Source organism: Mirounga angustirostris, unplaced genomic scaffold, assembly GCF_029215605.1.
Source record: "Mirounga angustirostris isolate CCGP_5_RB_7025 unplaced genomic scaffold, mMirAng1.0.hap1 SCAF_6, whole genome shotgun sequence".
Classification (NCBI taxonomy): domain Eukaryota; kingdom Metazoa; phylum Chordata; class Mammalia; order Carnivora; family Phocidae; genus Mirounga; species Mirounga angustirostris.
In genome coordinates, this window is record NW_026991714.1 from 88,026,464 (window position 1) to 88,039,446 (window position 12,983).

The following is a 12,983-nucleotide window of genomic DNA, read 5'->3' on the forward strand; positions in this document are numbered from 1 at the left end:
CACACGTCTACGGCCATACCACCCTGAACGCGCCCGATCTCGTCTGATCTCGGAAGCTAAGCAGGGTCGGGCCTGGTTAGTACTTGGATGGGAGACCGCCTGGGAATACCGGGTGCTGTAGGCTTTTTTCTTTGCCTTTTCTTTCCCCTTGGGCCACCCTTCCCATACCTTTACCGCCACAGCACCCCGCCCCCTTGCCCAACTAGGCTTCCTCCAAACGCCCCGTGCCCCCCTGGCCCCTCGCCAGCCGCGCACCGCACCGCGAGTCCCTGGCTCGCAGCAGGTGCCCCCTGCAGGGGCAGGCGTCTTCCAGCCAGCCCTTGGGCCTCCAAGCCACCACGCCCACGCACACCGGATCCAGAGGGGTGGGCTGGGGGTCGATGGGGGCGGGCGGGGTGGGCGAAGGCGACGCCTTCGGAGGGAGGGAACGCGGGAGGGCGACGATGACCCTGGCACCGATGGGCCGGGGCCAGCGCGGGCCGGACGGCACCCGCTCTGGGCAGGCGTGTCCTCCCATGGTCCTGCGCCTCGGGCCCTCATCCCCAGATCCCCTAGCCATTCCATCGGGCCGCCCGGAGCGCACGACCGCACTGGGCAACTGGCCCCACCTTAGGCCTGGGCCCGCCTCCACCTTGTCCCCAGCAGCCCTGGGGTGCGCTCCCACCCGCGGGCATTCCCTTCCTTCCCTTGGAACACCGTCCCTTTGCCCCCGTGCCGGGGGTCCCCGCTCCGGGTGGGCAGGACACAAGATGGCCGGTCGCCCGGGGCCTCCCCCCTTGGCGCCCGGGACCACCCGCTGGCACCAGAATCCGTGCTTAGTCTCCCTGCAACAGCGAAGCGAAGACCGAGGCTCGCTCGCTCAGCAAGATGGGGAGAGGGGGACGCCCTGCACCTCGCCCCAAAGCAGCCCCCCATATAAAGGACGACAGCAGAGGAGGAATCGCCCACATGCCCCGAGGACCAGAGTGGGTCCAGGGCGGGAACGGGAGCAGAGCGGGTCTCGTGACGCCTTGGCTGCGCATCTCGGCCCCGAGGGGCTCCTCGGTGCCCAGAGCCCACCCAAGCACGACCACCCTCCCGAGGGCTAGCTGCCTAGCCAACACAGTCTCCTCCTGTTTGTGTGTGTGGGGGGGCGGGGGGATGGGTGGGGGGGTGGGTGGGGGTGTGGGGGTGTGGGGGTGTGTGGGGTGTGTGGGGTGTGGGGTGTGGGGTGGGGGGTGTGTGTCTGTTTCTGTGGTGTGCCCCTGTGTCTCCGTCCCTGTCCGCATCCAGGTCAGGGTCCGCGTCTGTCTGTCTTGGGGCCAGAGCGGGGGCGTGTGTTGGATACTCTGTCTGTGTCTCCCTCTCTGTCTCTGTCTTCCTCTCTGTCTACATCTCCGTCCGTCCGTGTCTCTGTCTTTCCCCGTGGGTCTGTGCGTCTGTCTATGCCAGCCGGCTTCTGGTGTCCCTCAGTCGGGTCCTCTTGTCGGTGGGTGGGCAGGGGAAGGGTGGCGGAGGAAGGGCGACGGGGTTGGGCTGATGAGGAGGGTCCCTGGGGGCGCCGGTGGCTCCGGGTTGGCTTGGAACCAGGCCGGGGTGGAGAGGCGGAAGGGCCTGGTGGCGGGCCTGGCTTGCCCTAAGGGCGGCGGGTGGGGCGCCGGGGGTGGGGGGGCGCGGAGAACAGCGCGCGGGCCACGCCCCCCGCGCCCCGACGCTCCCCTTGGCCCTCTCGGGAGCCAGGCGGCGGCCCCCGGGTCTGGAGAGTATCGGGCCGTGAGAGCGCTCGGTGTTCCGCGACTGCGGGGCGCTGGAGGCGCCACGTCCTCTGGGCGGTTTGGCAGGCAGGCAGGTGCAAGGCACAGGGCAGGCGTGGGGCGGTTGGGGGCTGAGGAGGGGCACGGCTGCGGCCCGGAGGCGCAGAGCAGGCTCTTAGGGCGGCCAGCGGCAGCGGCACACGTCTACGGCCATACCACCCTGAACGCGCCCGATCTCGTCTGATCTCGGAAGCTAAGCAGGGTCGGGCCTGGTTAGTACTTGGATGGGAGACCGCCTGGGAATACCGGGTGCTGTAGGCTTTTTTTCTTTGCCTTTTCTTTCCCCTTCGGCCTCCCTTCCTCTCCCTTCGCCGCCACAGTCCCCCCCCCCCGCCCCGCCCCCTCCGCCCCTTGCCCAACAAGGCCTCCTGCAAACGCCCGGTGCCCCCCTGGCCCCTCGCCAGCCGCGCACCGCACCGAGGGTCCCTGTCTCGCAGCTTGTGCCCGCTGCACCGGCAGGCAGCCCCCAGCCCTTCCACCTCACAGCCACCACGCCCACGCACACCCGATCCAGAGGGGCGGGCTGGGGGAGGTGGGGGCGGGCTGGGTGGGCGGAGGCGGCGGCTTCGCAGGGAGGGAAAGGGGGAGGGCGGCGAGGACCGCCCGCGGGCTTGGGGCGGGGGGAGCGCGGGCGGGACGGCACCCCGTCTCGGCAGGCGTGCCCTCCCAAGGTCCTGCGCCTCGGGGCCTCATCCCCGGAGCCCCTAGCCATTCCCTTGGGCCGCCCCGAGTGCACAAGCGCACCGGGCAACCGGCCCCACCTTAGGCCTGGGCCCGCCTCCACCTTCTCCCCACCCGCCCTGGGCTGCGCTCCCGCGCGCGCGGGCATTCCCTTCCTTCCCGCGGAACACCGTCCCTCTGCCCCCAGGCCGGGGGTCCTCGCTCCGTGTGGGCAGGACACAAGATGGCCGACCGCCCGGGGCCTCCCCCGTTGGCACCCGGGACCACCCGTTGGCCCCCGACTCCGTGCTCAGTGTCCCCGCAACAGCGAAGCGCACAGCGAGGCTCGCTCGCTCGGCAAGACGGCGGGAGGGGGCGGCCCTGCACCACGCCCCAAAGCGGCCCCCCAAATAAAGGACGAGAGCAGAGGAGGAATCGCCCGCACGCCCCCAGGCCCAGAGTGGGTCCTGGGCGGGAACGGGAGCAGGGCGGGTCTCCTGAGGCCTTGGCTGCGCGACCTCGGCCCCGGGGGGCTCCTCGGTGCCCAGAGCCCACCCAAGCACGACCACCCTCCCGAGGAGGGCTAGCTGCCTAGCCAACACAGTCTCTTCCTCTGTGTGTGTGTGTGTGTGTGTGTGTGTGGTGTGTGTGTGGTGTGTGTGGTGTGTGTGTGGTGTGTGTGTCTGTTTCTGGGGTGTGCCCCTGTGTCTCCGTCCCTGTCCGCATCCAGGTCAGGGTCCGCGTCTGTCTGTCTTGGGGCCAGAGCGGGGGTGTGTGTTGGATACTCTGTCTGTGTTCTCCCTCTCTGTCCCTCTCTTCCTCTCTGTCTACATCTCCGTCCGTCCGTCCGTCCGTGTCTCTGTCTTTCCCCGTGGGTCTGTGCGTCTGTCTATGCCAGCCGGCTTCCGGTGTCCCTCAGTCGGGTCCTCTTGTCGGTGGGTGGGCAGGGGAAGGGTGGCGGAGGAAGGGCGACGGGGTTGGGCTGATGAGGAGGGTCCCTGGGGGCGCCGGTGGCTCCGGGTTGGCTTGGAGCCAGGCGGGGTGGAGAGGCAGAAAGGCCTGGTGGCCGGCCTGGCTTGGCCTAGGGCGACGGGTGGGACGCTGGGGGTGGGGGGCGCGGAAAACACCTCAGGGGCCGCGCCCACCGCGCCCCGCCCCGACGCTTCCCTTTGCCATGCCGGTAGCCAGGAGGCGGTGGGGCGGCGGCGGCCCCCGGGACTGGAGAGTCCCCGGCAGGGAGAGCGCCCGGACTTCCACGACTGCGGGGCACCGGAGGGGCCACGTCCCCTGGGCGGCTGGCAGGCAGGCAGGTGCAAGGCGCAGGGCAGGCGGGGTTCGGGTGAGGGCTGAGGAGGGGCACGGCTGGGCCCGGGAGGCGCAGAGCAGGCTCTTAGGGCGGCCAGCGGCAGCCGCACACGTCTACGGCCATACCACCCTGAACGCGCCCGATCTCGTCTGATCTCGGAAGCTAAGCAGGGTCGGGCCTGGTTAGTACTTGGATGGGAGACCGCCTGGGAATACCGGGTGCTGTAGGCTTTTTTCTTTGCCTTTTCTTTCCCCTTGGGCCACCCTTCCCATACCTTTACCGCCACAGCACCCCGCCCCCTTGCCCAACTAGGCTTCCTCCAAACGCCCCGTGCCCCCCTGGCCCCTCGCCAGCCGCGCACCGCACCGCGAGTCCCTGGCTCGCAGCAGGTGCCCCCTGCAGGGGCAGGCGTCTTCCAGCCAGCCCTTGGGCCTCCAAGCCACCACGCCCACGCACACCGGATCCAGAGGGGTGGGCTGGGGGTCGATGGGGGCGGGCGGGGTGGGCGAAGGCGACGCCTTCGGAGGGAGGGAACGCGGGAGGGCGACGATGACCCTGGCACCGATGGGCCGGGGCCAGCGCGGGCCGGACGGCACCCGCTCTGGGCAGGCGTGTCCTCCCATGGTCCTGCGCCTCGGGCCCTCATCCCCAGATCCCCTAGCCATTCCATCGGGCCGCCCGGAGCGCACGACCGCACTGGGCAACTGGCCCCACCTTAGGCCTGGGCCCGCCTCCACCTTGTCCCCAGCAGCCCTGGGGTGCGCTCCCACCCGCGGGCATTCCCTTCCTTCCCTTGGAACACCGTCCCTTTGCCCCCGTGCCGGGGGTCCCCGCTCCGGGTGGGCAGGACACAAGATGGCCGGTCGCCCGGGGCCTCCCCCCTTGGCGCCCGGGACCACCCGCTGGCACCAGAATCCGTGCTTAGTCTCCCTGCAACAGCGAAGCGAAGACCGAGGCTCGCTCGCTCAGCAAGATGGGGAGAGGGGGACGCCCTGCACCTCGCCCCAAAGCAGCCCCCCATATAAAGGACGACAGCAGAGGAGGAATCGCCCACATGCCCCGAGGACCAGAGTGGGTCCAGGGCGGGAACGGGAGCAGAGCGGGTCTCGTGACGCCTTGGCTGCGCATCTCGGCCCCGAGGGGCTCCTCGGTGCCCAGAGCCCACCCAAGCACGACCACCCTCCCGAGGGCTAGCTGCCTAGCCAACACAGTCTCCTCCTGTTTGTGTGTGTGGGGGGGCGGGGGGATGGGTGGGGGGGTGGGTGGGGGTGTGGGGGTGTGGGGGTGTGTGGGGTGTGTGGGGTGTGGGGTGTGGGGTGGGGGGTGTGTGTCTGTTTCTGTGGTGTGCCCCTGTGTCTCCGTCCCTGTCCGCATCCAGGTCAGGGTCCGCGTCTGTCTGTCTTGGGGCCAGAGCGGGGGCGTGTGTTGGATACTCTGTCTGTGTCTCCCTCTCTGTCTCTCTCTTCCTCTCTGTCTACATCTCCGTCCGTCCGTGTCTCTGTCTTTCCCCGTGGGTCTGTGCGTCTGTCTATGCCAGCCGGCTTCTGGTGTCCCTCAGTCGGGTCCTCTTGTCGGTGGGTGGGCAGGGGAAGGGTGGCGGAGGAAGGGCGACGGGGTTGGGCTGATGAGGAGGGTCCCTGGGGGCGCCGGTGGCTCCGGGTTGGCTTGGAACCAGGCCGGGGTGGAGAGGCGGAAGGGCCTGGTGGCGGGCCTGGCTTGCCCTAAGGGCGGCGGGTGGGGCGCCGGGGGTGGGGGGGCGCGGAGAACAGCGCGCGGGCCACGCCCCCCGCGCCCCGACGCTCCCCTTGGCCCTCTCGGGAGCCAGGCGGCGGCCCCCGGGTCTGGAGAGTATCGGGCCGTGAGAGCGCTCGGTGTTCCGCGACTGCGGGGCGCTGGAGGCGCCACGTCCTCTGGGCGGTTTGGCAGGCAGGCAGGTGCAAGGCACAGGGCAGGCGTGGGGCGGTTGGGGGCTGAGGAGGGGCACGGCTGCGGCCCGGAGGCGCAGAGCAGGCTCTTAGGGCGGCCAGCGGCAGCCGCACACGTCTACGGCCATACCACCCTGAACGCGCCCGATCTCGTCTGATCTCGGAAGCTAAGCAGGGTCGGGCCTGGTTAGTACTTGGATGGGAGACCGCCTGGGAATACCGGGTGCTGTAGGCTTTTTTTCTTTGCCTTTTCTTTCCCCTTCGGCCTCCCTTCCTCTCCCTTCGCCGCCACAGTCCCCCCCCCCCGCCCCGCCCCCTCCGCCCCTTGCCCAACAAGGCCTCCTGCAAACGCCCGGTGCCCCCCTGGCCCCTCGCCAGCCGCGCACCGCACCGAGGGTCCCTGTCTCGCAGCTTGTGCCCGCTGCACCGGCAGGCAGCCCCCAGCCCTTCCACCTCACAGCCACCACGCCCACGCACACCCGATCCAGAGGGGCGGGCTGGGGGAGGTGGGGGCGGGCTGGGTGGGCGGAGGCGGCGGCTTCGCAGGGAGGGAAAGGGGGAGGGCGGCGAGGACCGCCCGCGGGCTTGGGGCGGGGGGAGCGCGGGCGGGACGGCACCCCGTCTCGGCAGGCGTGCCCTCCCAAGGTCCTGCGCCTCGGGGCCTCATCCCCGGAGCCCCTAGCCATTCCCTTGGGCCGCCCCGAGTGCACAAGCGCACCGGGCAACCGGCCCCACCTTAGGCCTGGGCCCGCCTCCACCTTCTCCCCACCCGCCCTGGGCTGCGCTCCCGCGCGCGCGGGCATTCCCTTCCTTCCCGCGGAACACCGTCCCTCTGCCCCCAGGCCGGGGGTCCTCGCTCCGTGTGGGCAGGACACAAGATGGCCGACCGCCCGGGGCCTCCCCCGTTGGCACCCGGGACCACCCGTTGGCCCCCGACTCCGTGCTCAGTGTCCCCGCAACAGCGAAGCGCACAGCGAGGCTCGCTCGCTCGGCAAGACGGCGGGAGGGGGCGGCCCTGCACCACGCCCCAAAGCGGCCCCCCAAATAAAGGACGAGAGCAGAGGAGGAATCGCCCGCACGCCCCCAGGCCCAGAGTGGGTCCTGGGCGGGAACGGGAGCAGGGCGGGTCTCCTGAGGCCTTGGCTGCGCGACCTCGGCCCCGGGGGGCTCCTCGGTGCCCAGAGCCCACCCAAGCACGACCACCCTCCCGAGGAGGGCTAGCTGCCTAGCCAACACAGTCTCTTCCTCTGTGTGTGTGTGTGTGTGTGTGTGTGTGGTGTGTGTGTGGTGTGTGTGGTGTGTGTGTGGTGTGTGTGTCTGTTTCTGGGGTGTGCCCCTGTGTCTCCGTCCCTGTCCGCATCCAGGTCAGGGTCCGCGTCTGTCTGTCTTGGGGCCAGAGCGGGGGTGTGTGTTGGATACTCTGTCTGTGTTCTCCCTCTCTGTCCCTCTCTTCCTCTCTGTCTACATCTCCGTCCGTCCGTCCGTCCGTGTCTCTGTCTTTCCCCGTGGGTCTGTGCGTCTGTCTATGCCAGCCGGCTTCCGGTGTCCCTCAGTCGGGTCCTCTTGTCGGTGGGTGGGCAGGGGAAGGGTGGCGGAGGAAGGGCGACGGGGTTGGGCTGATGAGGAGGGTCCCTGGGGGCGCCGGTGGCTCCGGGTTGGCTTGGAGCCAGGCGGGGTGGAGAGGCAGAAAGGCCTGGTGGCCGGCCTGGCTTGGCCTAGGGCGACGGGTGGGACGCTGGGGGTGGGGGGCGCGGAAAACACCTCAGGGGCCGCGCCCACCGCGCCCCGCCCCGACGCTTCCCTTTGCCATGCCGGTAGCCAGGAGGCGGTGGGGCGGCGGCGGCCCCCGGGACTGGAGAGTCCCCGGCAGGGAGAGCGCCCGGACTTCCACGACTGCGGGGCACCGGAGGGGCCACGTCCCCTGGGCGGCTGGCAGGCAGGCAGGTGCAAGGCGCAGGGCAGGCGGGGTTCGGGTGAGGGCTGAGGAGGGGCACGGCTGGGCCCGGGAGGCGCAGAGCAGGCTCTTAGGGCGGCCAGCGGCAGCCGCACACGTCTACGGCCATACCACCCTGAACGCGCCCGATCTCGTCTGATCTCGGAAGCTAAGCAGGGTCGGGCCTGGTTAGTACTTGGATGGGAGACCGCCTGGGAATACCGGGTGCTGTAGGCTTTTTTCTTTGCCTTTTCTTTCCCCTTGGGCCACCCTTCCCATACCTTTACCGCCACAGCACCCCGCCCCCTTGCCCAACTAGGCTTCCTCCAAACGCCCCGTGCCCCCCTGGCCCCTCGCCAGCCGCGCACCGCACCGCGAGTCCCTGGCTCGCAGCAGGTGCCCCCTGCAGGGGCAGGCGTCTTCCAGCCAGCCCTTGGGCCTCCAAGCCACCACGCCCACGCACACCGGATCCAGAGGGGTGGGCTGGGGGTCGATGGGGGCGGGCGGGGTGGGCGAAGGCGACGCCTTCGGAGGGAGGGAACGCGGGAGGGCGACGATGACCCTGGCACCGATGGGCCGGGGCCAGCGCGGGCCGGACGGCACCCGCTCTGGGCAGGCGTGTCCTCCCATGGTCCTGCGCCTCGGGCCCTCATCCCCAGATCCCCTAGCCATTCCATCGGGCCGCCCGGAGCGCACGACCGCACTGGGCAACTGGCCCCACCTTAGGCCTGGGCCCGCCTCCACCTTGTCCCCAGCAGCCCTGGGGTGCGCTCCCACCCGCGGGCATTCCCTTCCTTCCCTTGGAACACCGTCCCTTTGCCCCCGTGCCGGGGGTCCCCGCTCCGGGTGGGCAGGACACAAGATGGCCGGTCGCCCGGGGCCTCCCCCCTTGGCGCCCGGGACCACCCGCTGGCACCAGAATCCGTGCTTAGTCTCCCTGCAACAGCGAAGCGAAGACCGAGGCTCGCTCGCTCAGCAAGATGGGGAGAGGGGGACGCCCTGCACCTCGCCCCAAAGCAGCCCCCCATATAAAGGACGACAGCAGAGGAGGAATCGCCCACATGCCCCGAGGACCAGAGTGGGTCCAGGGCGGGAACGGGAGCAGAGCGGGTCTCGTGACGCCTTGGCTGCGCATCTCGGCCCCGAGGGGCTCCTCGGTGCCCAGAGCCCACCCAAGCACGACCACCCTCCCGAGGGCTAGCTGCCTAGCCAACACAGTCTCCTCCTGTTTGTGTGTGTGTGTGGGGGGGGGATGGGTGGGGGGGTGGGTGGGGGTGTGGGGGTGTGGGGGTGTGTGGGGTGTGTGGGGTGTGGGGTGTGGGGTGGGGGGTGTGTGTCTGTTTCTGTGGTGTGCCCCTGTGTCTCCGTCCCTGTCCGCATCCAGGTCAGGGTCCGCGTCTGTCTGTCTTGGGGCCAGAGCGGGGGCGTGTGTTGGATACTCTGTCTGTGTCTCCCTCTCTGTCTCTCTCTTCCTCTCTGTCTACATCTCCGTCCGTCCGTGTCTCTGTCTTTCCCCGTGGGTCTGTGCGTCTGTCTATGCCAGCCGGCTTCTGGTGTCCCTCAGTCGGGTCCTCTTGTCGGTGGGTGGGCAGGGGAAGGGTGGCGGAGGAAGGGCGACGGGGTTGGGCTGATGAGGAGGGTCCCTGGGGGCGCCGGTGGCTCCGGGTTGGCTTGGAACCAGGCCGGGGTGGAGAGGCGGAAGGGCCTGGTGGCGGGCCTGGCTTGCCCTAAGGGCGGCGGGTGGGGCGCCGGGGGTGGGGGGGCGCGGAGAACAGCGCGCGGGCCACGCCCCCCGCGCCCCGACGCTCCCCTTGGCCCTCTCGGGAGCCAGGCGGCGGCCCCCGGGTCTGGAGAGTATCGGGCCGTGAGAGCGCTCGGTGTTCCGCGACTGCGGGGCGCTGGAGGCGCCACGTCCTCTGGGCGGTTTGGCAGGCAGGCAGGTGCAAGGCACAGGGCAGGCGTGGGGCGGTTGGGGGCTGAGGAGGGGCACGGCTGCGGCCCGGAGGCGCAGAGCAGGCTCTTAGGGCGGCCAGCGGCAGCCGCACACGTCTACGGCCATACCACCCTGAACGCGCCCGATCTCGTCTGATCTCGGAAGCTAAGCAGGGTCGGGCCTGGTTAGTACTTGGATGGGAGACCGCCTGGGAATACCGGGTGCTGTAGGCTTTTTTTCTTTGCCTTTTCTTTCCCCTTCGGCCTCCCTTCCTCTCCCTTCGCCGCCACAGTCCCCCCCCCCGCCCCGCCCCCTCCGCCCCTTGCCCAACAAGGCCTCCTGCAAACGCCCGGTGCCCCCCTGGCCCCTCGCCAGCCGCGCACCGCACCGAGGGTCCCTGTCTCGCAGCTTGTGCCCGCTGCACCGGCAGGCAGCCCCCAGCCCTTCCACCTCACAGCCACCACGCCCACGCACACCCGATCCAGAGGGGCGGGCTGGGGGAGGTGGGGGCGGGCTGGGTGGGCGGAGGCGGCGGCTTCGCAGGGAGGGAAAGGGGGAGGGCGGCGAGGACCGCCCGCGGGCTTGGGGCGGGGGGAGCGCGGGCGGGACGGCACCCCGTCTCGGCAGGCGTGCCCTCCCAAGGTCCTGCGCCTCGGGGCCTCATCCCCGGAGCCCCTAGCCATTCCCTTGGGCCGCCCCGAGTGCACAAGCGCACCGGGCAACCGGCCCCACCTTAGGCCTGGGCCCGCCTCCACCTTCTCCCCACCCGCCCTGGGCTGCGCTCCCGCGCGCGCGGGCATTCCCTTCCTTCCCGCGGAACACCGTCCCTCTGCCCCCAGGCCGGGGGTCCTCGCTCCGTGTGGGCAGGACACAAGATGGCCGACCGCCCGGGGCCTCCCCCGTTGGCACCCGGGACCACCCGTTGGCCCCCGACTCCGTGCTCAGTGTCCCCGCAACAGCGAAGCGCACAGCGAGGCTCGCTCGCTCGGCAAGACGGCGGGAGGGGGCGGCCCTGCACCACGCCCCAAAGCGGCCCCCCAAATAAAGGACGAGAGCAGAGGAGGAATCGCCCGCACGCCCCCAGGCCCAGAGTGGGTCCTGGGCGGGAACGGGAGCAGGGCGGGTCTCCTGAGGCCTTGGCTGCGCGACCTCGGCCCCGGGGGGCTCCTCGGTGCCCAGAGCCCACCCAAGCACGACCACCCTCCCGAGGAGGGCTAGCTGCCTAGCCAACACAGTCTCTTCCTCTGTGTGTGTGTGTGTGTGTGTGTGTGTGGTGTGTGTGTGGTGTGTGTGGTGTGTGTGTGGTGTGTGTGTCTGTTTCTGGGGTGTGCCCCTGTGTCTCCGTCCCTGTCCGCATCCAGGTCAGGGTCCGCGTCTGTCTGTCTTGGGGCCAGAGCGGGGGTGTGTGTTGGATACTCTGTCTGTGTTCTCCCTCTCTGTCCCTCTCTTCCTCTCTGTCTACATCTCCGTCCGTCCGTCCGTCCGTGTCTCTGTCTTTCCCCGTGGGTCTGTGCGTCTGTCTATGCCAGCCGGCTTCCGGTGTCCCTCAGTCGGGTCCTCTTGTCGGTGGGTGGGCAGGGGAAGGGTGGCGGAGGAAGGGCGACGGGGTTGGGCTGATGAGGAGGGTCCCTGGGGGCGCCGGTGGCTCCGGGTTGGCTTGGAGCCAGGCGGGGTGGAGAGGCAGAAAGGCCTGGTGGCCGGCCTGGCTTGGCCTAGGGCGACGGGTGGGACGCTGGGGGTGGGGGGCGCGGAAAACACCTCAGGGGCCGCGCCCACCGCGCCCCGCCCCGACGCTTCCCTTTGCCATGCCGGTAGCCAGGAGGCGGTGGGGCGGCGGCGGCCCCCGGGACTGGAGAGTCCCCGGCAGGGAGAGCGCCCGGACTTCCACGACTGCGGGGCACCGGAGGGGCCACGTCCCCTGGGCGGCTGGCAGGCAGGCAGGTGCAAGGCGCAGGGCAGGCGGGGTTCGGGTGAGGGCTGAGGAGGGGCACGGCTGGGCCCGGGAGGCGCAGAGCAGGCTCTTAGGGCGGCCAGCGGCAGCCGCACACGTCTACGGCCATACCACCCTGAACGCGCCCGATCTCGTCTGATCTCGGAAGCTAAGCAGGGTCGGGCCTGGTTAGTACTTGGATGGGAGACCGCCTGGGAATACCGGGTGCTGTAGGCTTTTTTCTTTGCCTTTTCTTTCCCCTTGGGCCACCCTTCCCATACCTTTACCGCCACAGCACCCCGCCCCCTTGCCCAACTAGGCTTCCTCCAAACGCCCCGTGCCCCCCTGGCCCCTCGCCAGCCGCGCACCGCACCGCGAGTCCCTGGCTCGCAGCAGGTGCCCCCTGCAGGGGCAGGCGTCTTCCAGCCAGCCCTTGGGCCTCCAAGCCACCACGCCCACGCACACCGGATCCAGAGGGGTGGGCTGGGGGTCGATGGGGGCGGGCGGGGTGGGCGAAGGCGACGCCTTCGGAGGGAGGGAACGCGGGAGGGCGACGATGACCCTGGCACCGATGGGCCGGGGCCAGCGCGGGCCGGACGGCACCCGCTCTGGGCAGGCGTGTCCTCCCATGGTCCTGCGCCTCGGGCCCTCATCCCCAGATCCCCTAGCCATTCCATCGGGCCGCCCGGAGCGCACGACCGCACTGGGCAACTGGCCCCACCTTAGGCCTGGGCCCGCCTCCACCTTGTCCCCAGCAGCCCTGGGGTGCGCTCCCACCCGCGGGCATTCCCTTCCTTCCCTTGGAACACCGTCCCTTTGCCCCCGTGCCGGGGGTCCCCGCTCCGGGTGGGCAGGACACAAGATGGCCGGTCGCCCGGGGCCTCCCCCCTTGGCGCCCGGGACCACCCGCTGGCACCAGAATCCGTGCTTAGTCTCCCTGCAACAGCGAAGCGAAGACCGAGGCTCGCTCGCTCAGCAAGATGGGGAGAGGGGGACGCCCTGCACCTCGCCCCAAAGCAGCCCCCCATATAAAGGACGACAGCAGAGGAGGAATCGCCCACATGCCCCGAGGACCAGAGTGGGTCCAGGGCGGGAACGGGAGCAGAGCGGGTCTCGTGACGCCTTGGCTGCGCATCTCGGCCCCGAGGGGCTCCTCGGTGCCCAGAGCCCACCCAAGCACGACCACCCTCCCGAGGGCTAGCTGCCTAGCCAACACAGTCTCCTCCTGTTTGTGTGTGTGGGGGGGGGGGGGATGGGGGGGGGGGTGGGTGGGGGTGTGGGGGTGTGGGGGTGTGTGGGGTGTGTGGGGTGTGGGGTGTGGGGTGGGGGGTGTGTGTCTGTTTCTGTGGTGTGCCCCTGTGTCTCCGTCCCTGTCCGCATCCAGGTCAGGGTCCGCGTCTGTCTGTCTTGGGGCCAGAGCGGGGGCGTGTGTTGGATACTCTGTCTGTGTCTCCCTCTCTGTCTCTCTCTTCCTCTCTGTCTACATCTCCGTCCGTCCGTGTC

At 70.4% G+C, this 12,983-nt stretch overlaps 7 non-coding genes across 7 annotated transcripts; all 7 read left to right on the forward strand.

The window, feature by feature from the left end:
• Nucleotides 1-5: 5 nt before the first annotated feature.
• LOC135364864 (5S ribosomal RNA) lies at nucleotides 6-124 on the forward strand. The gene has a single exon (XR_010412672.1). It is a non-coding gene; the product is annotated as a 5S ribosomal RNA (ribosomal RNA).
• A 1,811-nt stretch (nucleotides 125-1,935) lies between these two features.
• LOC135364875 (5S ribosomal RNA) lies at nucleotides 1,936-2,054 on the forward strand. The gene has a single exon (XR_010412683.1). It is a non-coding gene; the product is annotated as a 5S ribosomal RNA (ribosomal RNA).
• A 1,816-nt stretch (nucleotides 2,055-3,870) lies between these two features.
• On the forward strand, nucleotides 3,871-3,989 carry LOC135364886 (5S ribosomal RNA). Its single transcript, XR_010412694.1, has one exon. It is a non-coding gene; the product is annotated as a 5S ribosomal RNA (ribosomal RNA).
• Nucleotides 3,990-5,800: 1,811 nt separating this feature from the next.
• LOC135364897 (5S ribosomal RNA) lies at nucleotides 5,801-5,919 on the forward strand. Its single transcript, XR_010412705.1, has one exon. It is a non-coding gene; the product is annotated as a 5S ribosomal RNA (ribosomal RNA).
• Nucleotides 5,920-7,735: 1,816 nt separating this feature from the next.
• LOC135364908 (5S ribosomal RNA) lies at nucleotides 7,736-7,854 on the forward strand. Its single transcript, XR_010412716.1, has one exon. It is a non-coding gene; the product is annotated as a 5S ribosomal RNA (ribosomal RNA).
• Nucleotides 7,855-9,664: 1,810 nt separating this feature from the next.
• LOC135364919 (5S ribosomal RNA) lies at nucleotides 9,665-9,783 on the forward strand. Its single transcript, XR_010412727.1, has one exon. It is a non-coding gene; the product is annotated as a 5S ribosomal RNA (ribosomal RNA).
• Nucleotides 9,784-11,598: 1,815 nt separating this feature from the next.
• On the forward strand, nucleotides 11,599-11,717 carry LOC135364930 (5S ribosomal RNA). The gene has a single exon (XR_010412738.1). It is a non-coding gene; the product is annotated as a 5S ribosomal RNA (ribosomal RNA).
• The last annotated feature ends 1,266 nt before the right edge of the window (nucleotides 11,718-12,983 follow it).